Raw genomic sequence first — 27,280 nt, 5'->3', positions numbered from 1 at the left:
GTACCGCAAGGTTCGGTGCTGGGACCCCAGCTATTCACGATATACATTAATGACTTAGACGAAGGGATTAAAAGTACCATTAGCAAATTTGCAGATGATACTAAGTTGGGGGGTAGTGTGAATTGTGAGGAAGATGCAATAAGGCTGCAGGGTGACTTGGACAGGTTGTGTGAGTGGGCGGATACATGGCAGATGCAGTTTAATGTAGATAAGTGTGAGGTTATTCACTTTGGAAGTAAGAATAGAAAGGCAGATTATTATCTGAATGGTGTCAAGTTAGGAGGAGGGGGAGTTCAACGAGATCTGGGTGTCCTAGTGCATCAGTCAATGAAAGGAAGCATGCAGGTTCAGCAGGCAGTGAAGAAAGCCAATGGAATGTTGGCCTTCGTAACAAGAGGAGTTGAGTATAGGAGCAAAGAGGTCCTTCTGCAGTTGTACCGGGCCCTGGTGAGACCGCACCTGGAGTACTGTGTGCAGTTTTGGTCTCCAAATTTGAGGAAGGATATTCTTGCTATGGAGGGCGTGCAGCGTAGGTTCACTAGGTTAATTCCCGGAATGGCGGGACTGTCGTATGTTGAAAGGCTGGAGCGATTGGGCTTGTATACACTGGAATTTAGAAGGATGAGGGGGGATCTTATTGAAACATATAAGATAATTAGGGGATTGGACACATTAGAGGCAGATAACATGTTCCCAATGTTGGGAGAGTCCAGAACAAGGGGCCACAGTTTGAGAATAAGGGGTAGGCCATTTAGAACGGAGATGAGGAAGAACTTTTTCAGTCAGAGGGTGGTGAAGGTGTGGAATTCTCTGCCTCAGAAGGCAGTGGAGGCCAGTTCGTTGGATGCTTTCAAGAGAGAGCTGGATAGAGCTCTTAAGGATAGCGGAGTGAGGGGGTATGGGGAGAAGGCAGGAACGGGGTACTGATTGAGAGTGATCAGCCATGATCGCATTGAATGGCGGTGCTGGCTCGAAGGGCTGAATGGCCTACTCCTGCACCTATTGTCTATTGTCTATTGTCTATTGAATTGGCCTCCACTGCCTTCTGTGGCAGAGAATTCCACAAATTCACTACTCTCTGGGTGAAAAAGTTTTTTCGCACCTCAGTTTTAAATAGCCTCCACTTTATTCTTAGACTGTGGCCCCTGGTTCTGGACTCCCCCAACATTGGGAACATTTTTCCTTCATCTAGCTTGTCCAGTCCTTTCATAATTTTATACGTCTCTATAAGATCCCCTCTCATCCTTCTAAACTACAGTGAATACAAGCCCAGTCTTTCCAATCTCTCCTCATATGACAGTCCCGCCATCCTGGGGATTAACCTCGTGAACCTACGCTGCACTGCCTCAATAGCAAGGACGTCCTTGCTATTCCAGGGTTGAGTGTAGGACTATGGAGATGGTATCAGGCTCGGAGCTGTCATGGCGGTAGGTGAACTGCAGTGGATCAAGGCTGCTCGGTATACTGGAGTTAATGTGTGCCATAACCAGACCACGTCAGAGTAGGCACCCACTGAGGTACCAGGCAATCACAAATGCAATCGTCAGCTTGGCTTGGAAAGATCCTGCCTCTTAGGTTTTTCCATTTCTGAAGATTCGAAAACATTAAACGTTTGGTAACATCCGTTATATTCAGTTGTGGTGAAAAAACACTGATTTAAACAGCGGCACGGTGGCGCAGCGGTAGAGTTGCTGCCTTACAGCGAATGCAGCGCCAGAGCCCCAGGTTCGATCCCGACTACGGGTGCTGTCTGTACGGAGTTTGTCCGTTCTCCCCGTGACCTGCGTGGGTTTTCTTCGAGATCTTCGGTTTCCTCCCACACTCCAAAGATGTACAGGTTTGTAGGTTAATTGGCTTGGCAAATGTAAAAATTATCCCTAGTGGTTTAGGATAGTGTTAATGTGCGGGGATCGCTGGTCGGCGCGGACCCGGTGGGCTGAAAGGGCCTGTTTCCGCGCTGTATCTCTAAACTAAACTAAACTAAAAGCACCAAAAATGTTATCATCGATTGTTTAAACCACAATAGAAATGTTCCTTTTCTTAAGTGTCTCGGAAACTGATATCATTAACAAAAGTTCCTACGAGGCATGCTTGATGCTGTGCAGTGGAACTGCAGACTCAGTTTGTAAATAAGACTGAGTGTTTAATTTGATTAATTGATATGATCATTTGGCGTGCAGAGGCTTTTGTTTCTGCACCCTCGAGTGATTCACTGTCTTTGTCGTCGGCAATGAGCTGCAGAGGGAAGATAAAGCAATGCGCTCCAGGAAGAAGAATAAATATGACAAAATATGGCTTGAATCATCTTCCAACTCCTCCTCCCTTTTCATTTGCAAAGATTATGCTGCTCCGCTGTTCAGCAAGCTCCCGCTTTCAGTATGCAAACTTATCTAATGCATCTTGAGTTCATCCCTGTGGTCATGAATATTTATAACCCACGGTAATAAAACACTATTTTCCTGTTCTACGTCTGGTTTTCCTCTAGCCTATCGAAATCTTCCATCATAGCTTTCCCATTCATGGAAGTAATTCGATGAAACTGTCCAAACTATTAGAAACATAGACAATAAGTGCAGGAGGAGGCCATTTGGCCCTTCGAGCCAGCACTGCCATTCATTGTGATCATGGCTGATCATCCACAATCAGTAACCCGCGCCTGCCTTCTCCCCATATCCCTTGATTCCACTAGCCCCTAGAGCTCTATCTAACTCTCTTTTAAATTCATCCAGTGAATTGGCCTCCACTGCCCTCTGTGGCAGAGAATTCCACAAATTCACAACTCTCTGGGTGAAAACGTTTTTTCTCACCTCAGTTTTAAATGGCCTCCCCTTTATTCTTCGACTTTGTGGGCCTTGGTTCTGGACTCCCCCAACATTGGGAACATTTTTTCTGCATCTAGCTTGTCCAGTCCTATCATAATTTTATACTTCTCTATATGTACTTAGTCCTCCAACTAACGCATGCACAGTCTGAAGGAGGGTCTGGACCCGAAACGTCACCCATTCCGTCTCTCCAGAGATGCTGCCTGACCCGCTGAGTTACTCCAGCTCAAAAAGGTCGTGCAGAGGTGCAAGTGGTAGAGCTGCTGCTTCTCTCTGCGCCCGTAACCTGCATTCAATCCTGACCTCGGGTGCCATCAGTGTGGAGTTTATACGTTCTCCCTGTGACCTCATGGGTTTACTACAAGTGTTCCTGTTTCCATCCATATTCTAGAGACCTGCAGCTCTGTGGGTTAATTGCCCGCTTATAAGTTGCCCCTAGTGTGTGCAGGGAACGGGTGAGAACGTGGGATAGCACAGAACTAGTGTGAATTGGTGATTGATGGGCAGCGTGGACTCGGTGGGCCAAAGGGCCTGTTTCCGTGCTGAATCTTTAAAGTAGAATCAGTATGTGGGAGTGTGAGCAGTCTTGGGGAGAGTCTTAGCTCATGGACACTGTGAGCAGGCACATCAATGCTCGATGCTTCCAGCTCTGTTCAATTTGACCCATCCCCTGCAATTGTGGTTTGGTGTGAGGTGAAGGAAGGTGGGAATGCCCTATGTTTACCTGGCGGAAGATGTCTGCAGCCCCACTCACATTCCCCCCATCACTTCGTAGGTTTCCTCCAAGCCGCTGTGGCGCACGCCTCCCGGGCCAGAGCCCCCGTGGGTCAGAGCCCGCAAGCCGCGCGCGTAGACGGAGCCCGCGGCAGGGGCCTGGGTCGGCGCCACCGAGGTGCCTGGAGAGGATCCGGCGGCGTTAGTGGGGAGGTCGGTGCGGGGGGGTCGATGATGGCGTCGACCGACGGACGAGGACGGACCGTGTGGAGTGAGGACACTGCTGCCGAGGGAAGGAACAATGGGCGTGGGGAGGACGTGAGGGAGGGCGGAGAACAATGGGGACTGGGCCTGGGGGGGCCGTCGTGAGGGAGGGCCAAGAACAATGGGGACCGGGCCTGGGGAGGCCGCTGTGCGGGAGGACCAAGAACAATGGGGACCGGGCCTGTGGTCACCTTCCATCCGGTAACCAAATTAAAAACCTTGAGATATTTTTCCACAGAGAAGATACTAGTTCTTGGCCAAATTCAATAATGTTTACTAAATACCTGTAATATCATATTTGAGCACAATTTCAGGAGAACTGCTAACATGATGAATATTCATTCAAGATAGCGGCACAGTGGCACAGCGGTGGAGTTGCTGCCTTACGGCGAATGCAGTGCCGGAGACCTGGGTTCAATCCCGACTACGGGTGCTGTCTGTACGGAGTTTGTACGTTCTCCCCGTGACCTGCGTGGGATTTGTCCGAGATCTTCGGTTTCCTCCCACACTCCAAAGGCGTACAGGTTTGTAGGTTAATTGGCTTGGTGCATGTGTAAATTGTCCCTAGTGTGTGTAGGATAGTGTTAGTGTGCGGGGATCGCTGGGCGGCTCGAACCCTGTCAGCTGAAGGTTCTGTTTCCGCGCTGTATCTCTAAACTAAACTAAACTAATAATAAAGGGAACAATAGTAAATATTGTTTTACTGAAGAAGGGTCTCGACCCGAAACGTCACCCATTCCTTCTCTCCTGAGATGCTGCCTGACCTGCTGAGTTACTCCAGCATTTTGTGAATAAATACCTTCGATTTGTACCAGCATCTGCAGTTATTTTCGTATAAAAAGACTATTACCAGTGAGAATTCAATAGGAGTTCTATTCGGGTACTTTTCGTTTTGTTATACGGGTTAAATGATTTGGACGTAGGTTTAGGGGACCATGGGAAAGGGCATGCAGATTGATGCAAAAATTGGTGTGGATGACAGGTCCGGTTGTAAAGAAAATGGTAAAATGGAATTCAACTGTGAGAAGTGTTAAGTAATGTTACGTGAAGAGGTGCTGTCGGATAAGGGAAGATGAAACAAATGCCTGGATATTGACCGGAGTGGGAGAACTAAAGAAGCTCGGAGTGTTTCTCCGTGGTCTAATAAATAGGTGATTAAACGGGCATGCAGGGTGCTTTCCTTTGTCAGCTAGAGCAAAGACTACAAGCGCAAGGAGGTTATGCAGGAGCTGTAAACAATGGTAATTAAACCAACTTGAGAACTAAATCCAGCCTGCTTATGCATTGCAGGAAAGATGTATGTTAGGGGCCGGCACGGTGGCGCAGCTGTAGAGTTACTGCCTGACAGCGCCAGAGACCCGGGTTCCATCCCGACTACGGGTGCTGTCTGTACGGAGTTTGTACGTTCTCCCCGTGACCTGCGTGCATTTTCTCCGGAATCTTCGGTTTCCTCCCACACTCCAAAGGCGCACAGGTTTATAGGTTAATTGGCCCGGTGTAAATGTAAAATTGTTCCTAGTGTGCGCAGGATAGTGTTAGTGTGCGGGGATCGCTGGTCGGTGCGGACTCGGTGGGCCGACAGGTCTGTTTCCGTGCTGTGTCTCTAAACTAAGCTAGGGGGAGGATACAGAAGAGATTTACAGGGGATGTTGGCAAACTTGGAAAATGGTAACTGTAAAAGTTACAGTTGATTTATTTGGATAAAAGCAGGATGCGAGGAGACATAATCGTGAGACACCAAATTGTGGGACTCGGGTAGAATAAGTAAATAGGCAAGAAGGAGTGACAATAAAACCAAGAGGCATAGATTTGTAATAATTGGCAGAAGGATGAGAGATGAGGGAAACGTTTTCATCTGGAAGGTATTTATTTCACAAAATGCTGGAGTAACTCAGCGGGTCAGGCAGCATCTCAGGAGAGAAGGAATGGGTGGCATTTCGGGTCGAGACCCTTCTTTGGTAAAACGAGAATCCTTCGTCAGATTTAACAAATACTCGGATGTAATAGCGGAACAACGTTGCGAGGGCAGGCAGTTTGACTGTCAGGGGAAGAGGTGGGAATAGGCCAGTATATCACCCATCAAATCTGTCTTCTAATTTTGTTTAAACATCTTTTCTATGGCATTATAGAGTGATGGTGTCATACAACACAGAGTTGGTGACAAATGAGGACCAGCTACGCTAGGCAGAGGAGCGTGTTAGCAGAGGGAAATTGGCTGGCTCTGAGGTCGAGGGAGGGAGGGCTTCCTGGTGGGGGATGGTGGTGTTAGAGTGACCGAACGTCCATAAAGGATTCCCTTTCCCCCGACTCTCAGTCTGAAGAAGGGTTACGACCCGAAACATCACCTATTCCTTCTCTCCAGAGATGCTGCCTGACCCGCTGAGTTACTCCAGCTTTTTGTGTCTACCTTCATACACGACAGAACCAGGGTCGTTTGACCCAACTCATCCACACAGACCATGCCGATCTTGTCAAAAAACCTCTGTCAGTCCAAAGACACTACATCTACCGGGCGGCACGGTGGCGCAGCGGTAGAGTTGCTGCCTTGCAGCGAATGCAGCGCCGGAGACCCGGGTTCAATCCCGACTACGGGTGCTGTCTGTATGGAGTTTGTACGTTCTCCCCGTGACCTGCGTGGGTTTTCTCCGAGATCTTCGGTTTCCTCCCACAATCCAAAGACGTGTAGGTTTGTAGGTTTGTAGGTTAATTGGCTGGGCAAATGTAAAAAATGAAAAAATAAAAAAATTGTCCCTAGTGGGTGTAGGATAGTGTTAGTGTGCGGGGATCGCTGGACGGCGCGGACCCGGTGGGCCGAAGGGCCTGTTTCTGCGCTGTATCTCTAAATCTAAAAATCTAAATCTAAATTCTACCGGCCATTATTCTGATTCTCTGACAGAAAAAAAACACATTAGTTTCTCAGAGATGATTTTCCTTTCATAAAAGCCATTCTTATTGTTTTCTATGTGCCCTGTTACAATTTCTCGATTAATAGATTCTAATTAATAGTTTAAGAATAAGGGGTAAGCCATTTAGAACTGAGATGAGGAAAAAAATTTCAGTCAGAGGAATCTGTGGAATTCTCTGCCTCAGAAGGCAGTGGAGGCCAATTCTCTGAATGCATTCAAGAGAGAGCTAGATAGAGCTCTTAAGGATAGGGGGTATGGGGAGAAGGCAGGAACGGGGTACTGATTGAGAATGATCAGCCATGATCACATTGAATGGCGGTGCTGGTTCGAAGGGCCGAATGGCCTCCTCCTGCACTTATTGTCTATTGTTCTCGATTACAAGATGGTATCCCACGCATCCACTGGGTAGCTGACAACACGCAGTTTTCAAGTAATGCTCCCCTCTCCTGCCTTTCTCTTCCCTGTGCCCCACCATCCCACCCCAGTACACACCTACGTCCCCCACTATCTCCTAGCCCTCCACTCACCCTGCTCTTTTCCCTCCCACGTACACCCATCTCCCATCGCCGAGTTCTTTTTTTCATTTTTAATAATAACTAGACCAAGTGGACCCGTAGGGCCCTTTCCTCGTAGAGGGGGGGGGGGGGGGGCAGGGAAGGGGAGAGGGTGTGACTGAGTGAGCCCTGGACCCAAAGCCTCTCCTGTATTGGTGTAGCACCCTCAACCCCCCCACTCAATCCCCCTTATCCGCCCCTCCTCCCCCCACTGACCCACTCCATCCCCCCTACCCCACCCCCACTTGCCCCTCCCCTGCCCCCACTCCCCCGGCCCTGCCTCCACCCCCATTTCCCCATTTATTTGTCACATGTAGGTTGGCACAGGGTCAACGGTACAATGAAATGTATTTGACAAGACAACGGGTCACCTCAGCAGTAATATTCCAAGGGTAAATAAGATTAAAAAATGACATTAGTAAGGTAAAAAGACAATATTAAAAATAAGTAAAAAGACAATATTAAAAATAATCAACATATATGATGTGAAATGTGTTTATGAGTTCAGAAGCCAGATGGCCTGATGGTAGAAACTGTTCTTAAGTCTGGTGGTACGTGCAGCCATACTCCTGTATCGTCTGCCTGACGGTAACAAGGAGAACAGCCTGCGTGCTGGGTGGCTGTGGTCCTTGATGATGCTGCGTGCCTTCCGCAGGCACCGCCGGTAGAACATGTCCTGAATGGCCGGGAGACAGTTGCCAGTGATGTCCTGTGCCGTCTTCACCACTCTCTGTAGTGATTTGTGGCTGTGGGCCGAACAGTTCCCGTACCAGACTGTAATGCAGCCCGTTAGCAGGCTCTCGATGGTGCATCTGTAGAAGTTTGTGAGGATGCTGGCGTTCATGCCAAACTTCCTCAGTCTTCTCAGGAAAAGGAGCCGCTGGTGGGCCTTCTTTGTTATTGTGTACCTAACCCCCTTCCCCTCCCACCTAAATCCCTCCCTCTGGCGTTACATTTCACTCCTATCCTCCCCTCATCTGCAACTCTTTTGTCACCTTTGCACATACTCCACCCATCTGCCAATCCAACCCCCCTTCACCTGCATTTACTTATCACTTGCCAGAATTTGTTCCTTTCCCACCTTTTTTCTCCAGCTTTGGCCTCCTTCCCCCCTCGACAATGAATCACCTGTCTATTCACTCCAAAGACGCTGCCTGACCTGCTATGTTGTTGGGGGAGTCAAAAACCAGGAGCCACAGTCTAAGAATAAAGGGGAGGCCATTTAAAACGGAGGTGAGAAAAACTTTTTCACCCAGAATTTGTGGAATTCTCTGCCACAGAGGGCAGTGGAGGCCGATTCAGTTAATGAATTTAAAAGAGAGTTAGATAGAGCCCGAGGGTTAGCGGAATCAAGGGATATGGGGAGAAGGCAGGCACAGGTTACTGATTGTGGATGATCAGCCATGATCACAATGAATGGCGGTGCTGGCTCGAAGGGCCAAATGGTTTCCTCCTGCACCTATTTTCTATGTTTCTATGTTTCTATGTTGCTCCAACACTTTTTCGCTTGGCTCAAGATTCCAGCATCTGCATTTCCTAGTGTCTCCTAAACAAATGAGTGGATTAATTTAAAATCGGGTGAAATGAGATTGGACTGAACACAAATCTTCCTGATTAATGCCATCATTCGAAGCACAGAAGGATCAGAGTTTGACTGAAAGATAAGGGGATAAGAATATAAACATAGCTAATATTTCTAGTAAGATTGACAGTGCAGGAAGAGAGAGTTATGTCTGGTTCCTGTGGAAGTGAAGTTTTAAATAGCTGACATTAACACTGACAACCATATCTTTAGACTTTCGAGATGCATCATGGAAACGATGACACAACCTTCTTGAACCAGTTAGACAATAGACAATAGACAATAGGTGCAGGAGGAGGCCATTCTGCCCTTCGACCCAGCATCGCCATTCAATGTGATCATGGCTGATCATTCTCAATCAGTACCCCGTTCCTGCCTTCTCCCCATACCCCCTGACTCCGCTATCCTTAAGAGCTCTATCTAGCTCTCTCTTGAATGCATTCAGAGAATTAGCATCCACTGCCTTCTGAGGCAGAGAATTCCACAGATTCACAACTCTCTGACTGAAAAAGTTTTTCCTCATCTCAGTTCTAAATGGCCTACCTCTTACTCTTAAACTGTGGCCCCTTGTTCTGGACTCCCCCAACATTGGGAACATGTTTCCTGCCTCTAACGTGTCCAACCCCTTAATAATCTTATACGTTTTGATAAGATCCCCTCTCATCCTAAATTCCAGTGTATACAAGCCTAGTCGTTCCAGTCTTTCAACATATGACAGTCCCGCCATTCCGGGAATTAACCTAGTAAACCTACGCTGCACGCCCTCAATAGCAAGAACCCATTGTGATAGAAACACACTAGAGATTGGTCTGAAGAAGGGTCTCGACCCGAAACATTACCCATTCCTTCTCTCCAGAGATGCTGTCTGTCCCGCTGAGTTACTCCAGCATTTTGTGTCTAGCTTCGGATTAAACCAGCGTCTGCAGTTCCTTCCTAAGCACACATTTGTGATGATCTTCTCTCAAAACACAAATGCAGCTTATTTCTCCTGAGTTGCCACTACCCTGTATATTTCCAACATCTTCAACGTTTTATTCCACCAGTGTTTTGGTTAGAGGATAAAAGACAATTTTGTTTTTATATTCCATCATGATGCTAAATCCGGTAATGCTAAAAATGGACAAAGACCTATTAGTTCTTGCATCGGAAGGAATTGCAGATGCCGGTTTCAACTGAAGATAGGCACAAAAAGCTGGAGTAACTCAGCAGGTCAGACAGCATCTGTGGAGAAAAGGAATAGGTGATGTTTCGGGTCGAGAACCTTCTTCAGATCGAGTGTCAGAGGAAAGAGAAACGAGAGATATAGACAGTGATGTGGAGAGATGTAGATCAAACAGTAGCCTGGAGATAGGGTGCAAGTTGAATCAAGAGTTAGAATTGGCATGTCGCAAAGGTAATGCTACGGTGGTTATGGGAGATTTCAATATGCAGATAGACTGGGAAAATCAGGTTGGAAATGGACCCCGAGAAAGGGTTTTTGTGGAGTGCCTCCGCGATGGATTCTTAGAGCAGCCGACCAGGGAGAAGGCAATTCTAGATTGAGAATGAACTGGATTTGATGAGGGAACTCAAGGTAAAAGAGCCATTAGGAGGTAGTGATCATAATATGATCAGTTTTAATCTACAATTTGCGAGGGAGAAGGTAAAATCGGAAGTGTCAGTATTGCAGTTGAGCAAAGGGGACTATGGAGGCATGATGGAGGAGCTGGCCAAAGTTGACTGGAAAGAGACCCTAGCAGGGAAGACGGTGGAACAACAATGGCAGGTATTTCTGGGAATAATACAGAAGGTGCAGGATCATTTCATTCCAAAGAGGAAGAAAGATTCTAAGGGGAGTAAGAGACAACCGTGGCTGACAAGGGAAGTTAAGGACAGTATCAAAATAAAAGAGAAGAAGTATGACATAGCAAAGAAGAGCGGGAAGCCAGAGGATTGGGACTCTTTTAAAGATCAACAGAAGATAACTAAAAAGGCAATACGGGGAGAAAAGATGAGGTACGACGGTAAGCTAGCCAAGAATATAAAGGAGGATAGTAAAAGCTTCTTTAGGTATGTGAAGAGGAAAAAAATAGTTAAGACAAATGTGGATCCCTTGAAGACAGAAGCAGATGAATTTATTATGGGGAACAAGGAAATGGCAGACGAGTTGAACCAGTACTTTGGATCTGTCTTCATTAAGGAAGACACAAACATTCTCCCAGATGTTCTAGTGGCCAGAGATCCTAGGGTGACGGAGGAACTGAAGGTGATTCACAATAGGCAGGAAATGGTGTTGGGTAAACTGATGGGACTGAAGGCTGATAAATCCCCAGGGCCTGATGGTCTGCATCCCAGAGTACTTAAGGAAGTGGCTCTAGAAATCGTGGACGTGATCATTTTCCAATGTTCTATAGATTCAGGATAAGTTCCTGTGGATTGGAGGGTAACTAATGTTATCCCCACTTTTTAAGAAAGAAGGGAGAGAGAAAACAGGAAATTATAGACCAGTTAGTCTGACATCAGTGGTGGGGTTGGATAGCAGTAACAGGATCGTTCCAAGTCAGCATGGATTTACGAAGGATGTAACTAAGAAAGGGAGAGCCAGTGGGTGTACACAGATGACACAAAGCTGGGTGGTAGTGTGAACTGTGAGGAAGATGCTATGAGGTTGCAGGGTGACTTGGACAAGTTGTGTGAGTGGGCGGCTGCATGGCAGATGCAGTTTAATGTGGATAAGTGTGAGGTTATCCACTTTGGTGGTAAGAATAGGAAGGCAGATTATTATCTGAATGGTGTCAAGTTAGGAAAAGGGGAAGTACAAAGAGATCTGGTTGTCCTAGTGCATCAGTCACTGAACGTGAGCATGCAGGTACAGCAGGCAGTGAAGAAAGCTAATGGCATGTTGGCCTTCATAACAAGAGGAGTTGAGTATAGGAGCAAAGAGGTCCTTCTGCAGTGTACATGGCCCTAGTGAGACCGCACCTGGAGTATTGTGTGCAGTTATAGTCTCCAAATTTGAGGAAGGACATTCTTGCTATTAAGGGAGTGCAGCTTAGGTTAATTCCCGGGATGGCGGGACTGTCATATGTTGAAAGGCTGGAGCTTGTATATGCTGGAATTTAGAAGGATGAGAGGGGAACTTATTGAAACACATATGATTAGTAAGGGATTGGACCCGCTAGAGGCAGGAAACATGTTCCCAATGTTGGGGGAGTCCAGAACTAGGGGCCACAGTTTAAGAATAAGGGGTAGGCCATTTAGAACGGAGATGAGGAAAAACTTTTTCACCCAGAGAGTTGTGAATCTGTGGAATTCTCTGCCTCAGAAGGCAGTGGAGGCCAATTCTCTGGATGCTTACAAGAGAGAGTTAGATAGAGCTCTTAATGATAGCGGAGTCAAGGGATATGGAGAGAAGGCAGGAACGGGGCACTGTTTGTGGATGATCAGCCATGATCACAGTGAATGGCGGTGCTCACTCGAAGGGCCGAATGGCCTCCTCCTGCACCTATTGACTCTTGTCTATAAATGAATGAAAGACATGCAAAAAAGTAACGATGATAAAGAAACAGGCCATTGCTAGCTGTGTGCTTGAGGAAAGGTATTAGTTCGTGCTTTGGTTCTTTGGCACCAGTGAATAATTGGGTTTTTCTTTATCACCAACTTTACCCTCAGCTTTACCTTATGCTGATTTACGCTAAATGGCTACTCATTTTCTGCTGCTTTCAAACATGGTTTTGTTCTGTAAAGGAAGGAACTGCAGATGCTGGTTAAAACTAAAGATAGACACAAAAAGCTGGAGTAACTCAGCGGATCAGACAGCATCTCTGGAGAAAAGGAATCGGTGACATTTCAGGTCGAGACCCTTCTTCAGACTAAAAGGTCACCTATTTATTTTCTCCCGAGATGCTGAGTTACTCCAGCTTTTTGTGTCGATCTTGAGTTTCCAGAGGGTAGGCACAAAATGCTGGAGTAACTCAGCGGGACAGGCAGCATCTCTGGAGAGAAGGAATGGGTGACGTTTCAGGTCGAGACCCTTCTTCAGACATTTTGTCCGGCTAGTTACTGTATTGATCATTCTGCGACTTATCTTTGGAAAGCCATGTCTAATGTCATATCACTGGACTTCCATGCATTGCAAGCGCCGATCAATGAAAGTTCAAATCATTAGCTGCACCCCTACTGATAACTCATCTTCAAAGTATTTCACACACTGGCCCTTAGATAATTTATCAAACCTACAGAGTTTTCACTATCACCAAATTGTCAGTATGTTATGTGTATTAGTAGGTATTTAAGTGCGGTGGGTACAAGCTAAGGGTGGGGAGGGAGAGATTCCACTGCAGTAAATTTACTGTCTCATTTCTAAAGAGCACAAGTATCAAATATCTGATTATCTGTCATGGTGAAAAATATTAATTTCCTTTTGATCCCGAATGAATTTTCTATGCGGCACATGGCGGCCCTGTGGCGCAGCGGTAGAGTTGCTGCCTTACAGCGCCAGAGACCCAGGTTCGATGCTGACTGCGGGTGCTGCCTGTAGGGAGTTTGCACGTGAACTGTGTGGCTTCCCTCCGAGATCTCAGGTTTCCTCCAACCTTTAATCTCCTTTTATCCTCCAACCTTCTCCACTTACTTCGCCCATCCACCAATCAACCCCCCATCCACCTGCGTTTACCATTCACTTGCCAAGCTTTGCCCTCTCCCCACCTTTCTTTTAGGTTAGTTTAGTTTAGAGATACAGCGCGGAAACAGTTCCTTCGGCCCATCGGGTCCACACCGACCAGCGATCCCTGCACGTTAACGCCACCCTACACACACTAGGGACAATTTTACATTCATACCAAGCCAATTAATCTACAAACCTGCACGTGTTTAGCATGTGGGAGGAAACCGATGATCTCGGAGAAAACCCACGCAGGTCACGGGGAGAACGTACAAACTCATTACAGACAGCACCCGTAGTCAGGATCTAAGCCGGGTCTCTGGCGCTGTAAGGCAGCAACTCTACCTCTGCGCCACCGTGCCAATCTATTCTCGCTTTCTCTCCTCACTCCATCAGCCTGAAGGGCCCTGACCCAAAACGTCACCCTGTCCATTCTCTCCAGAGATTCAGCTTGACCCATTGAGTTACTCCAGCACTTTATATTTTGTGACACAAATGATTCTTTCTAGGTTAAGCACTCAATCGCATTTGAAGGTTTGAACTCTATAAAGCTACTTGACCAAGTGGACCCATTGGGCACAAACCTCTCCTGCATAGGTGCAGCACCCTCCCCTCTCCCCTCTCCCCCCTTCACCCCTGCCTCTCCTCCTCCCCCTCCCCCTCCCTCCACCCCCTTCCCCTCCCCCTTTCCCCTCCCCCCCACTCCATCCCCCTCAATCCCCCTTATTCTCCCTCCTCCTCCCCCCCTCCCTCCCTCCATCCCTCCCTCCCTCCCTCCCTCCCTCCCCCCTCACTTGGAGATAGATTTAAACTTTACAATGTGAATAACTTTAAAAATATAACACAGATCTCAATGAAACTTCTTCCATTAGCACCAAAGGGACGACGGTGAGTAAGGTGGGCCTAAAATTGTCACGCTATCATGTACCGTTTTGGCTGTAGTTCAGGAACAAACAAACGAGAGTTTTAGTATATAGATAACAGCAAAAGAAAACATTCTTCAGTCCTCTTGCAAATATGAATAATGCAAATACGTATACAGGTGCACAAAGTTAAAGGTGTCACTTTGAAATCAAATGAATCCTTTCACTGACAAATTTGTCTACCGTCCAGTATTAGTGCAGTATTTTCAGAATTATGTCATAATACAGGCTGGCTTAACAACCTCAATTTTAACATGAAAATGTAATTTAGATCATAACGTAGATTTAATATTGATCAGAGCAATAAACAAAATGAAAAATCTACAATTTTGCTGTAACTATTTTGCCAGTCATACTAAATGCACAGTATCTCTGCAGATAGACACAAAATGCTGGAGTAACTCAGCGGGACAGGCAGCATCTCTGGAGAGAAGGAATGGGTGACGTTTCATGTCGAGGCCCTTCTTCAGACTTCAGTCCGTAGATCACAGAGTCCTCTGTGACGGAGCTGCTCGGAATAAACCGTGACAGGGACCCTTGCAAACCTCTCCAGACTCTCTTTGCAAATCCACACTCTGTGAAGAGGTGGGCCACCGTCTCCTCTCCATAGCAGCCGTCCCGAAGGCAGCGTGCGCTGGTAGTGAGGTTCCGGCGGTGCAGGAAGGATCTGACTGGGAGGGCTCCCCTCACCGCCAGCCAAGCCAGGCCTTGGTGCTTGTTGGTGAGTTCTGGCGATGAGGCATTTTGCCAGACCAGCTGGGCAGTTTCATGGAGGGGGTGCAGCGAGAGAGATTGATGCAGAAAGGAGAGAGGAGGAGAACTTCTTCAAAGTAGGCTTGCCTTCACTCAGCATTGAGCAGTCAGTAAGTGATTACAAGGCATGACATTTGCATTGGACCACAGGATTTGTGTGGACATTTGCACTGGGATTTGCATTGGGCCATTTTCTGACAGCACCATTTGCAGAGGGACTTGAACCTTTAAAAGGCCAGACAACAGTCACTCAAACTGATCAGATGAAAGGTAGACACAAAATGCTGGAGTAAAGGGACAGGGATTTTTTAGGCGACTGTCATAGTCGTAGCAGGTCGCCGAATAACCGGCGACTGGACCCCCCCCTACGACAATGTCCACGACAAGCTACAACAACCTACCACCCAGTCGACGTCAAGCTACGGCAAGCTACCGACAACCGGCGACCCAATCGTCGCGACTTAGGAAGTCCACCTACGACCGCACCTACAACAACCTACGACCACGGGCGACAACCTACGACAACCGAAGTCAACCTACGTCTACCCGCGACAAGCTACGACAAGCTACGAACCTGTCGGCGACAACTGAAGACAATTCACCTCATTTTCGCCTCCGGTCGTGACGCCGGTACCTGTCGCCGGTTGACGTAGGTAGACGTCAATGGAATTCACCGAAGTCAGCACCGGCGACAACCTACGTCACCCGGTGACAACCTGGCGACACCCTACGACAGCGCCCCCGTCAGGAGACGTCAAGCTACGATCATTGGCGTCAAACCAACAGTCGCCGAAAATGTTTAAACATTTCAAAATCTAGCGGCGACTAGAAAAACGCTACGACTCTTTGGAGACGACTCATGACCGTACAGGCGACACCCCGACGACTGTGTGGAGACAGCCTAGTCGCCTATAGTCGCCTAAACAATCGCCTAAGTAGGACAGGGGCTTAACTCAGCGGGTCAGGCAGCATCTCGGGAGAGAAGGAATGGGTGGCGTTTCGGGTCGAGACCCTTCAAGGGTTACCTGAGTTACTCCAGCATTTTGTGTCAACCTTCGATTTTAACCAGCATCTGCAGTTTTTTTCCGACCGATCAGATGAAAGATTTATTATTGAGTCAAGCAGAGGGACTGACACAATAAATGTTAATTCAATGCAACTGGAATTTGTAACAATCAGAGGAAATGAAAAATGAGCTCCTAAGAAAGAAAAGAGGCAGTTTATATAAAACATTTAAAAACCCCTTACAATAATTAAAATCTTAGGAGTCTGCACTTTAAAATATTTCCAATAGAAAGGTTTCTGCATCAGCTATTGAGATCTATCAGCCTTTAAAAAGGCAATTACACAGGAATGAACAAAATCTATCTCCTTCTCCCCATTCTTAGTGTCAATCACTTCACTTGTTTTGATTTTTTTTAAATATTTGTTGTTGTTTGATATTTGATTTGTTGTTTTGATATTTATGTCCAGAGAATTTTAGAAATCAAGCAAAACGCAGATTAAAAGTCACATTTTTAGAAGTCAAATCAATTGGGTGCTACAAGTTGTTACCAACGTACAATGACAAAATAAAATCACAAATATCCACATCTTTCAACTCTTCCTTCCTCCTTCAAACAAATTAAAATCCATTTGAGCGGCACGGTGGCGCAGCGGTAGAGTTGCTGCCTTACAGCGAATGCAGCGCCGGAGACTCAGGTTCGATCCTGTCTACGGGCGCCATCTGTACGGAGTTTGTACGTGACCTGCGTGGGTTTTCTCCGAGATCTTCGGTTTCCTCCCATACTCCAAAGACGTACAGGTATGTAGGTTAATTGGCTTGGCAAATGTAAAAATTGTCCCTAGTGGGTTAATGTTGATGTGTTAATGTTGATAGTGTTAATGTGCGGGGATCGCTGGGCGGCACGGACCCGGTGGGTCGAAGGGCCTGTTTCCATGCTGTATCCCTAAATCTAAAATAAATCTATACTTGCAAACAATTCTCTGCCTAACATGGAAAGTCTTGAATGGAAATATTGCACTGCGCCAGCAGAGGGTGCTCTTCTGAGGTTAGTGTTGAAATTAAACTTGAGAGTGCTTGATACTGAGGGGCCTTAAGGGAGAATTTTCACAACAGTGATGGCAAAGTAGAGTGTAAAGAAATAGATTTAAACAAAATGTATGCCACAGTTTTCTTTTTACAGAAATTATAGATATCAAGCACGCTTTTAAATGTAACTTTCCTCTTATTCAAAAATTGTTCTGGCTCACTTGTGGCTAGAAACATAGAAAATAGGTGCAGGAGTAGGCCATTCGGCCCTTCGAGCCTGCACCGCCATTCAATATGATCATGGCTGATCATCCAACTCAGTATCCCGTACCTGCCTTCTCTCCATACCCCCTGATTCCATTAGCCACAAGGGCCACATCTAACTCCCTCTTAAATATAGCCAATGAACTGGCCTCAACTACCTTCTGTGGCAGAGAATTCCACAGATTCACCACTCTCTGTGTGAAAAAAAAGTTCTCATCTCGGTCCTAAAAGACTTCCCCCTTATCCTTAAACTGTGACCCCTTGTTCTGGACTTCCCCAACATCGGGAACAATCTTCCTGCATCTAGCCTGTCCAACCCCTTAAGAATTTTGTAAGTTTCTATAAGATCCCCCCTCAATCTTCTAAATTCCAGCGAGTACAAGCCGAGTCTATCCAGTCTTTCTTCATTTGAAAGTCCTGCCATCCCAGGAATCAATCTGGTGAACCTTCTCTGTACTCCCTCTATGGCAAGAATGTCTTTCCTAGGGTTGCCAACTGTCCCGTATTAGCCGGGACATCCCATATTTTGGGCAAAATTGGGTTGCCCTTGTCCTGTATTAGGCCCGTGGGCCGCTGTAGGCCGCGACAGTGTAGGCTAACGGAGTGTGTTCGGGGAGCGGGGCCGAGTGTGTTCGCCTAACGGATGTTGCGTAGCAACGCGCCTCCCGGCCCGGGCGGCCGCCATTGGTGGTGCGGGAGCACGTGGCCGCTGGCTGGGTGAGGTCACGTGGGGCGCGGGGCGGTGACGTCACCTTGTCCCGTATTTGGGAGTGAGGAAGTTGGCAACCCTATTTGTGAGATTGCTTGTGTTTAATTTAAACAATACTATGGAGATGTCAGTTAGAATTTCATTTTTAATGCCCTGTAATTCACAATGTTGCCGCAATTCATTATGGACCTAAAAGGAAATGTAAACTTTATAAATTTTCATGTTAAGGTTTACACAAGGAAAGAAATCACACTTTTAATAGAAGAAATATCCAAGGAGAAAGAGGTGGAAGTTCTCAAATGAAGTGAATTGTATTGATGTTCAAGCTGTGGGAAGAACACACATCAGATTCTTAAAGACAAGTCAGTGGGATTAAAGCAGACAAAAACAAAGAAAGTTTCTTTGGAAAATAAAACAAAACGGCATGCCTTACTCAGTAACTGAATTTAAAGAGTGCCCGATTTCAATCTGTACATTCCACATATATTTGCACAATAGTCAACTGATTGTTTTTAAAAAAATGAATGCGCTGCATCCTGTGTTCACCATCTGGCCATTTAAAACCGAGATGGGAAAAAACCTTTTTCACCCAGACAGTTGTGAATTTGTGGAATTATCTGCCACAGAGGGCAGTGGAGGCCAATTCACTAGGTGGATTTAAAAGAGAGTTAGATAGAGCTCTAGGGGCTAGTGGAATCAAGGGATATGGGGAGAAGGCAGGCACGGGGTACTGATTGTGGATGATCAGTCATGATCACAATGAATGGTGGTGCTGGCTCGAAGGGCCAAATGGCCTCCTCCTGCACCTATTTTCTATGTTTCTATGTTTCTATGTTTAAGATTCTCATTTATGCAACTGTTCATCGCAAGGATGGACATCTGGGACTGGCTAAAGCTACATTTGTACCAGCGAACAAGGAACCCCACAAAGTCCCCAGCTTAGCACGAGCTGCCACGTCTCTTTTTTTCTTGAAACACGTTTTTGTTCAGTTTCTATCAGGAGTTTGTTACTTGAACGCCATGATCATAGATGCATCCAGTCTGTCACATGGAGCATTACCCTGGACATTGGTTTAGATTTCTTATAATATGTAAATATTAATATATTTTTCACTTTATTAGAGATATAAAAAAAGATATTATAGAGTCTATGACTTTATAATATCTTTATAGATTCTATGACTCTATAAAATGTAAAGCAAAAAAGATATTATGAAGTCGTAGACCCTATAAAGATATTACAGTCTATGATTCTATAATATCTTTTTCGCTTTACATTTTAGAAGAAGCCTTGGCCTGTCAGAGAAGCGGTCTTTCAAATAAGATGTTAACCAGACTATCTCAAGTTGTCATACAAGATCTTATCTCCACTGCTCTAAAGATGCTAAGTTCATGCTCATCCACTTGCAGTATATTCCTCAATCAACATTACTGATAAAAGAAAAATCACATTTCGTCATTCATTAATCTCTGTGTGCAAAATGCAGCCACATTTTCCACAAAAGCCATTTGTTCTGTATCGCTCTACATCACTGTCTATATCTCTCCCTGACTCTCAGTCTGAAGAAGGATCTCGACCCGAAACGTCACCTATTCCTTTTTGTGTCTTCCTTTCGTTTACAAGTAACTCTTCAGGATTTATATAAGAAAATAACTGCAGATGCTGGTACAAATCGAAGGTATTTATTCACAAAATGCTGGAGTAACTCAGCAGGTCAGGCAGCATCTCGGGAGAGAAGGAATGGGTGACGTTTCGGGTCGAGACCTTTCTTCAGACTCTTCAGGCTTTGAACACTTCAAGTGAGGCGCTATAGAAACAAGTGTTTTGATCCTTCCCTTCATTGTTTCATTGCCATTAGAGGAACTGTGTTACTACCTTGACATGTTAACTGAAATGATACGACGTGACACCTTCGACACCGGACACAAGCATGAAGAGGCATTGGCGATTTTGAAACAGGAGGTGGCACTCTTTACAGTTTTGCTGTTTGAACATCCAGCTGATCAGAATAAAAGTCTGTACTCAGCCAAGAATAAATCATTTAAATTATTTTAATTTTATGATTGAAATTTGAACTCTCTGAAAAGCAAAGAGATCCTCAGTTGATCCTGGCGGTGATTAATACTGATTAATAACAGTTTTGACAGGATAAATTGTAAGGTTGAAACACAAACCTGTAGAACAAATATTACATGTGGGAAGGAACTGCACCAAAGACAGGCACAAGATGCTGGAGTAACTCAGCGGATCAGGCAGCATCTCTGGAGAGAAGGAATGGGTGATGTTTCGGATTGAGTCTGAAGAAGGGTCTCGACCTGAAACGTCACCCATTCCTTCTCTCCAGAACAATTGTTATGATGATTACTGAATTGTTGGATCACAAACAGGCAGAAAAAATGAACATAACAGTACAGGAGGGAGCCATTTAGCTGATGAAATCGAAGCGGGCTCCTTGTGGGGCAATCCCTATTCTTCCTCCTTACCTGTACATTCTTTTGTTTCACGCACCTATCTAGTTTTCTTTTGTAATGCCCTGTTGACTGCAAATCCACCATTCTTCCAATTATTAATTTCCAGATCATGTTCACTTCCTGAACAACTCCCTAACCCAAACCCCTCACAATCCTTCTGAATCTTTTCACATGTTCACAAGTTATAGGAGTAGAATCAGGCCATTCGGTCCGTCGACTCCACTACGCCATTCAATCGTGGCTGATCTCTGCCTCATAATCCCATTTTCCTGCCTTCACCCCATAACCCTTGACACCAGTTCCAATCAAGAATTTGTCCATCTCTGCCTTAAAGATATCCACTGACTTCTCCTCCACAGCCCTCTGTGGCAATGAGTTCCACAGATTAACTACCCTCTGACTAAAGAAGTTCCACCTCACCTCCTTTCTAAAAGAGCGCCCTTTAATTCTGAGGCTGTGGCTTCTGGTCCTAGACTCTCCCACCAATAGAAACATCCTCTCCACATCCACTCTATCTATGCCTTTTCCTTATTACTTTAAATCTGTACCCTGTGGTCCTTGTACTAGTTGCAAATGAGAACAGGTTCTTGATGATAATAATATCTAATACCACCGTGACCACGTGCAGCTTCATCGTATCTCTTCTTTTCAAGAAGGGAAACAACATTAGCTTCCACAGTTTTATTTTGTACTTCATCTCCGGCCGCCCTCTTACATTTAACCTCACTTTAAAAGATTGGTTCAGGTTTCTGCTTCAAATTGTGTCCAGTACTTGCATTCAATAGACAATAGGTGCAGGAGGAGGCCATTCAGCCCTTCGAGGCAGCACCGCCATTCAATGTGATCATGGCTGATCATTCTCAATCAGTATCCCGTTCCTGCCTTCTCCCCATACCCCCTGACTCCGCTATCCTTAAGAGCTCTATCTAGCTCTCTCCTGAATGCATTCAGAGAATTGGCCTCCACTGCATTCAGCAGATCAGACTCAGCAGAGATTTATTCACGAAATGCTGGAGTAACTCAGCAGGTCAGGCAGCATCTCGGGAGAGAAGGAATGGGTGACGTTTCGGGTCGAGACCCTTCTTCAGACTGATGTCAGGTGGGCAGGACAAAGGAAGGATATAGGTGGAGACAGGAAGATAGAGTGCAGGGCTCGGAAGGAAAATTGTTCAGAAAAGCGGCAGATGGACTGTTGAGATGACTCAGCAGAGATCTCACTCTCCAATTTAGCCAACACATTTTGTTACCAATTAGACAAGGCCAAAGTGAGCTTTGTAGCTTGAGGTTGAAATGTACCAGGACGCTAACATAAACCTTGATAAAATGGTGTTCTAACACAGTGTGTGGTTTCCTTATTTAACTCTGTCAGAAAGGCAATGAGACAATAAAAATATATAATTGATAGACTTCTGCCTACAATGAGAAAATACAAATCAAAGGAAAATTGGGTAAGGAGATTGTAAACAAAAGGATTAAGAATGAATAGACAAGTGCGCTTTTTCTTTTGAAGAATGGGATAAAGTAGATAGAGGTTAAATTGGTCCAGTTATTGAGAAATGTAGAATTCGAAGGGCGTCACGGTGGCGCAGCGGTAGAGTTGCTGCCTCGCAGCGCCGGAGACCCGGGTTCGATCCCGACTACGGATGCTATCTGTACGGAGTTTGTACGTTCTCCCCGTGACCTGCGTGGGTTTTCTCCAAGATCTTCGGTTCCCTCCCACACTCCAAAGACGTACAGGTTTGTAGGTTAATTGGCTTGGTGTAAATGTAACATTGTCCCTGGTGTGTGTAGGGTAGTGTTAGTGTGTGGGGAACGCTGGTCGGAGCGGACTCGGTGGGCTGAAGGGCCTGTTTTCACACCGTATCTCCAAACTAAACTAAACTAAACGAAGAGTTGGGTATAGTTGTAAACATAAGATGTAAGATAGAATAGACAGGCAGTCTGTGGAATTAATACATTTCAATCATTGAATGAATTCTGTGACAAATTTAACAATAAATTGGTTATTGAAAAAAGGGGAATTGGTGAAGGTAAAGGTTAAGTATTAACATGGATTGATGGCCGATATTCCCCGTTTCCATGTTGTAGCTTCTATGGTGGTCAATGTCAAATACAACACACAAAAGCTAAGTGTGTAGGAAGGAACTGCAGATGCTGTTTTAAGCCGAAGATAGACACAAAAAGCTGGAGTAACTCAGCGGGTCAGACAGCATCTCTGGAGAAAAGGAATAGGTGACGTTTCAGATCAAGATCCTTCTTCAGACTGAGAGTCAGAGGAAAAGGATATGAGAGATATAGACGGTGATGTGGAGAGATATAAAACAAATGAATGAAAGATAGGCAAAAAGATAACAATGATAAAGAAAACAGGCCGTTGTTAGCCGTGTGCGAGGTGAGATCGAGTAATCTGGGTTGTGGCCGAACTTGGATTTCTGGAACTGGAGCTGGAATCCCTGAGGTGGTAGATGGAGGTGAAGGCAAGCACCAAAAAAACACACGTGTCTGTGGTAACGAGTCTGGCTTAAAACATGGTCGGGGAGTCTGAGAGCAGGAGGAATCATAGGGGGGGAGCAGAGAGAGAGGGTGTTGTAGAAACCTCGTCGGAGAGTGGAGGAGAACTTCTTCAAAGTAGGTACTTGGGAAGTTTAGGGTGGCACAGAAGCACAGCTGGTAGAGACCCATGTTTTATCCTGATCTCGGGTGCTGTCTGTGTGGAGTTTACATGTTCTCCTTGACCAGGTGGGTTTCCTTCGGGTGCTCTGGTTTCCTCCCATTTCCCAAAGACTTGTGGGTTTGTAGGTTCATTAGACTCTGTAAAATAAAAAAGCCCACAAAATGTGCAACTAATGACTTGTATTTTCTCCACTCAATGTCAAACAAAGAGCAAAACCTTCAAGATGTCAACGGTATATTAATTCAAGTGTTATAGACAATAGACAATAGACAATAGGTGCAGGAGGAGGCCATTCGGCCTTCGAGCCAGCACCGCCATTCAATGTGATCATGGCTGATCATTCTCAATCAGTACCCCGTTCCTGCCTTCTCCCCATACCCCCTGACTCCGCTATCCTTAAGAGCTCTATCTAGCTCTCTCTTGAATGCATTCAGAGAATTGGCCTCCACTGCCTTCTGAGGCAGAGAATTCCACAGATTCACAACTCTCTGACTGAAAAAGTTTTTCCTCATCTCAGTTCTAAATGGCCTACCCCTTATTCTTAAACTGTGGCCCCTGGTTCTGGACTCCCCCAACATTGGGAACATGTTTCCTGCCTCTAACATGTCCAACCCCTTAATAATCTTATACGTTTCGATAAGATCTCCTCTCATCCTTCTAAATTCCAGTGTATACAAGCCTAGTCGCTCCAGTCTTTCAACATATGACAGTGTTTCCGTTAGGATGTCAGTGCTGTCCTGGGCCTGTTAGACTGATCACTGGTGAGGCTGCCATCATCTCTGCTTGCATTTCATGGTGTCTTCAGGCATGGCAATAACAACATGGGCCTGACTGGGGAAGGGCAGAGAGGAAGTATCTGTGTCAACTAACAATGGTCCATTATACATTTTCCTTGATCGTCATCCCCTTTGATCTATGTTCTCACACCTTATCCTTCCATATCTCCATGTTTTTCTCGCCTCTGACTCTCAGTCTGAATAAGGGTCTCAACCCGAAACGTCACCCATTCCTTCTCTCCAGAGATGCTGCCAGACCCGCTGAGTTACTCCAGCATTTTGTGTCTACCTTCGATTTAAACCAGCATCTGCAGTTTTTCCTACCTATCACACTGATACTCTTCTATATACCATCATTAAACACCATTCCCAGATACTGATTTCTCTAACTCTAACCCCTGCATGCCCTCTCTCTCTCCATCCCTCCACCACCCAAGTCACACCAGCTTCTCGTTCTCACCTGGCAAACAGCTAACAATGGCCTGTTTCCTTTATCATCCTTACTTTTTTTGCATATCTTTCATTCATTTGTTCTGTATCTCTCCACATCTATATCACTCGTTTCCCTCTCCCCTGACTCAGTCTGAAGAAGGGTCTCAACCTGAAACGTCACCCATTCCTTCTCTCCAGAGATGCTGCCTGTCCCGCTGAGTTACTCCAGCATTTTGTGTCTATCTTCGAGGTCAGAGAGATTAAAGACATGGCCTGTCCCTCGTTTCACGTGGTTACTATTGCTGCCATGGAGATTGTGGTCAATGTAGAAATGTCATGAATTACAGCAAAAATGAGTCAAATACAACTTCTAGATAAGTACAGTTTACTTAATTAGTAACAAGCTAAAGATGGGTAAAACTGAAAAAAACGAGAAAACTCTGCAAAATGTTCAATATTGATATTCAACTGATTCATTCATAAATCAGTCAGATGGATCCCCATTCATTGTGAAAATATTAGGAAATGGATTCTTGTGAAATGAGTGGGAGAAAGAAAACATAGAGGCCAATTGGCAGTTTTATTGCACAACAGAACAACTAGAAGAGCAGAGATTCGCGTCATGCAGCAGGTCAGGCAGGTCTGGAAGGAGCTGAACTCATCTTAATCTCAGAACCCATCAGAATCAAAGTGCAGTGTAATCTTAGAATGACACAAAAAGCTGGAGTAACTCAGTGGGTCGGACGGCATCATTGGAGAAAAGGAATAGGTGACGTTTCGGGTCGCGACACTTCCTCAGACTGAGAGCTTTCCCCTGACTCTCAGTCTGAAGAAACGTCTCAACGTGAAACGTCGCCTATTCCATACCAGTGGTATGAATATTGATTTCTCTCACTTCATGTAGCCCCGGCATTCCCTCTCTCTCTCTCTATCCCTCCCCCACCCAAGTCACACTAGCTTCTCATTTTCACCCTACAAACAGCTTCCTTTATCATTGTTACTTTTTTCCATACCTTTCATTCATTGATCTTTATCTCTCCACATCACCGTCTATATCTCTCGTTTCCCTTATCCCTAACCAGTCTGAAGAAGGGTCTCGACCCGAAACATCACCCATTCCTTCTCTCCAGAGATGCTGCCTGTCCCGCTGAGTTACTCCAGCATTTTGTTTCTGTCTTTGGTTTAAATCAGCATCTTCGTTCCTTCCTACACATGTCGTGTAATTTTATTGGTCTGGATTGCAGCACACTTTCCAGTCTTAAAGTGGGAACATGATTGAAATTGTTGCCCTGCATGTTCAATTGCACATAAAATATTACAATTAATAATTTATATCTCGACTCTGCTTAGGTATTTAAACTCTATTTACTGAAGAATTATTAACGAGAAGTACATACGAATTTGTGTGAAAGACATTAATGCCTAGACATTCATAATAAGAGTTGTGTATTTCTTATTGCTTCATTTATCTCTCCACATTCCCAGCCCAAAGTGGGTTGCAATTGTAACCATTTTCAGGTTGTATTGCACCACTGTGGCACGGCTGGTCAAGATTTCACCTAGTTGATTGTGGATGATCAGCCATGATCACAATAAATGGCGGTGCTGGCTCGAAGGGCCAAATAGGTCAGACAGCATCTCTGGAGAAAAGGAGTAGGTGACGTTTTGGGTCGAGATCCTTCTTCAGACCAAAATGTCATCTACTTCTTTTCTCCAGAGATGCTGTCTGACCCCCTGAGTTACTCCAGCTTTTTGTGTCTATCTTGAGTTTCTAGAGGGTAGACACAAAATACTGGAGTAATTCAGCGGGACAGGCAGCATCTCTGGAGAGAAGGAATGGGTGACGTTTTGGGTCGAGACCCTTCTTCAGAGTGTCCAGACTTTGACCTGGTCCGCCAGCAGAGCCTCCAACAGTCCAGATTGACCAATTTTAAATTTCCAGTCTTGATGCTTTCCCCATTACTCACTGATACCATCTGAAAGATGCAAGATTGCATGAGGTAAAGACTTGAGGGAACAGAAGAGGGGAAGTCTCAAATGATGAATATCCTTGGTTCCCTGCACTTGTTTAGAGATACAGCGCGGAAACAGGCCCTTCAGCCCACCGGGTCCGCGCCGACCAGCGATCCCCGCACATTAACACTATCCTACACCCACTAGGGACAATTTTTACATTTACCAACCCAATTAACCTACAAACCTGTACGTCTTTGGAGTGTGGGAGGAAACCGAAGATCTCAGAGAAAACCCCGTGAGAAAGGTCACGGGGAGAATATACTAACTCTGTACAGACAGCACCCGTAGTCGGGATTGAACCCGGGTCTCCGGCGCTGCATTCGCTGTAAGGCAGCAACTCTACCGCTGCGCCACCGTGCTGCCCCAAACCCTTGGTATCTCCTTCATTTCCATTGCTAATTGCCGCTTCCCCTGTTTAGAGATGGCAATCTAAACACACAACTGCCTCCTACCAAAAGCAAAAACACTCCACCACATTGGACCCAATTACATGAACTACTCTAAAAAAAAGTTAGAATGCCATGTGTTTAGACTAAACTCCCAGGAACATCTGCAAGTTGTCAGTTCCATGATTGCAGGCAGCCCAGGGTGAGAGTTTGTTTAAGTTGATAGGGAATGACATAGATACTGCAAGAGTTACAGATATCTCGGGCAAGAGAAGATTAAAGTGACACTGTGCAGGACCAGTCTGATTGTGCAAATGCAAAGTTGCAAAAGACTCCGGCAGACCTGGTATTACTGGCAG

This window comes from Rhinoraja longicauda, chromosome 6 (genome assembly GCF_053455715.1).
Source record: "Rhinoraja longicauda isolate Sanriku21f chromosome 6, sRhiLon1.1, whole genome shotgun sequence".
NCBI lineage: Eukaryota > Metazoa > Chordata > Chondrichthyes > Rajiformes > Arhynchobatidae > Rhinoraja > Rhinoraja longicauda.
Note: the sequence above shows the minus strand (reverse complement) of the source record.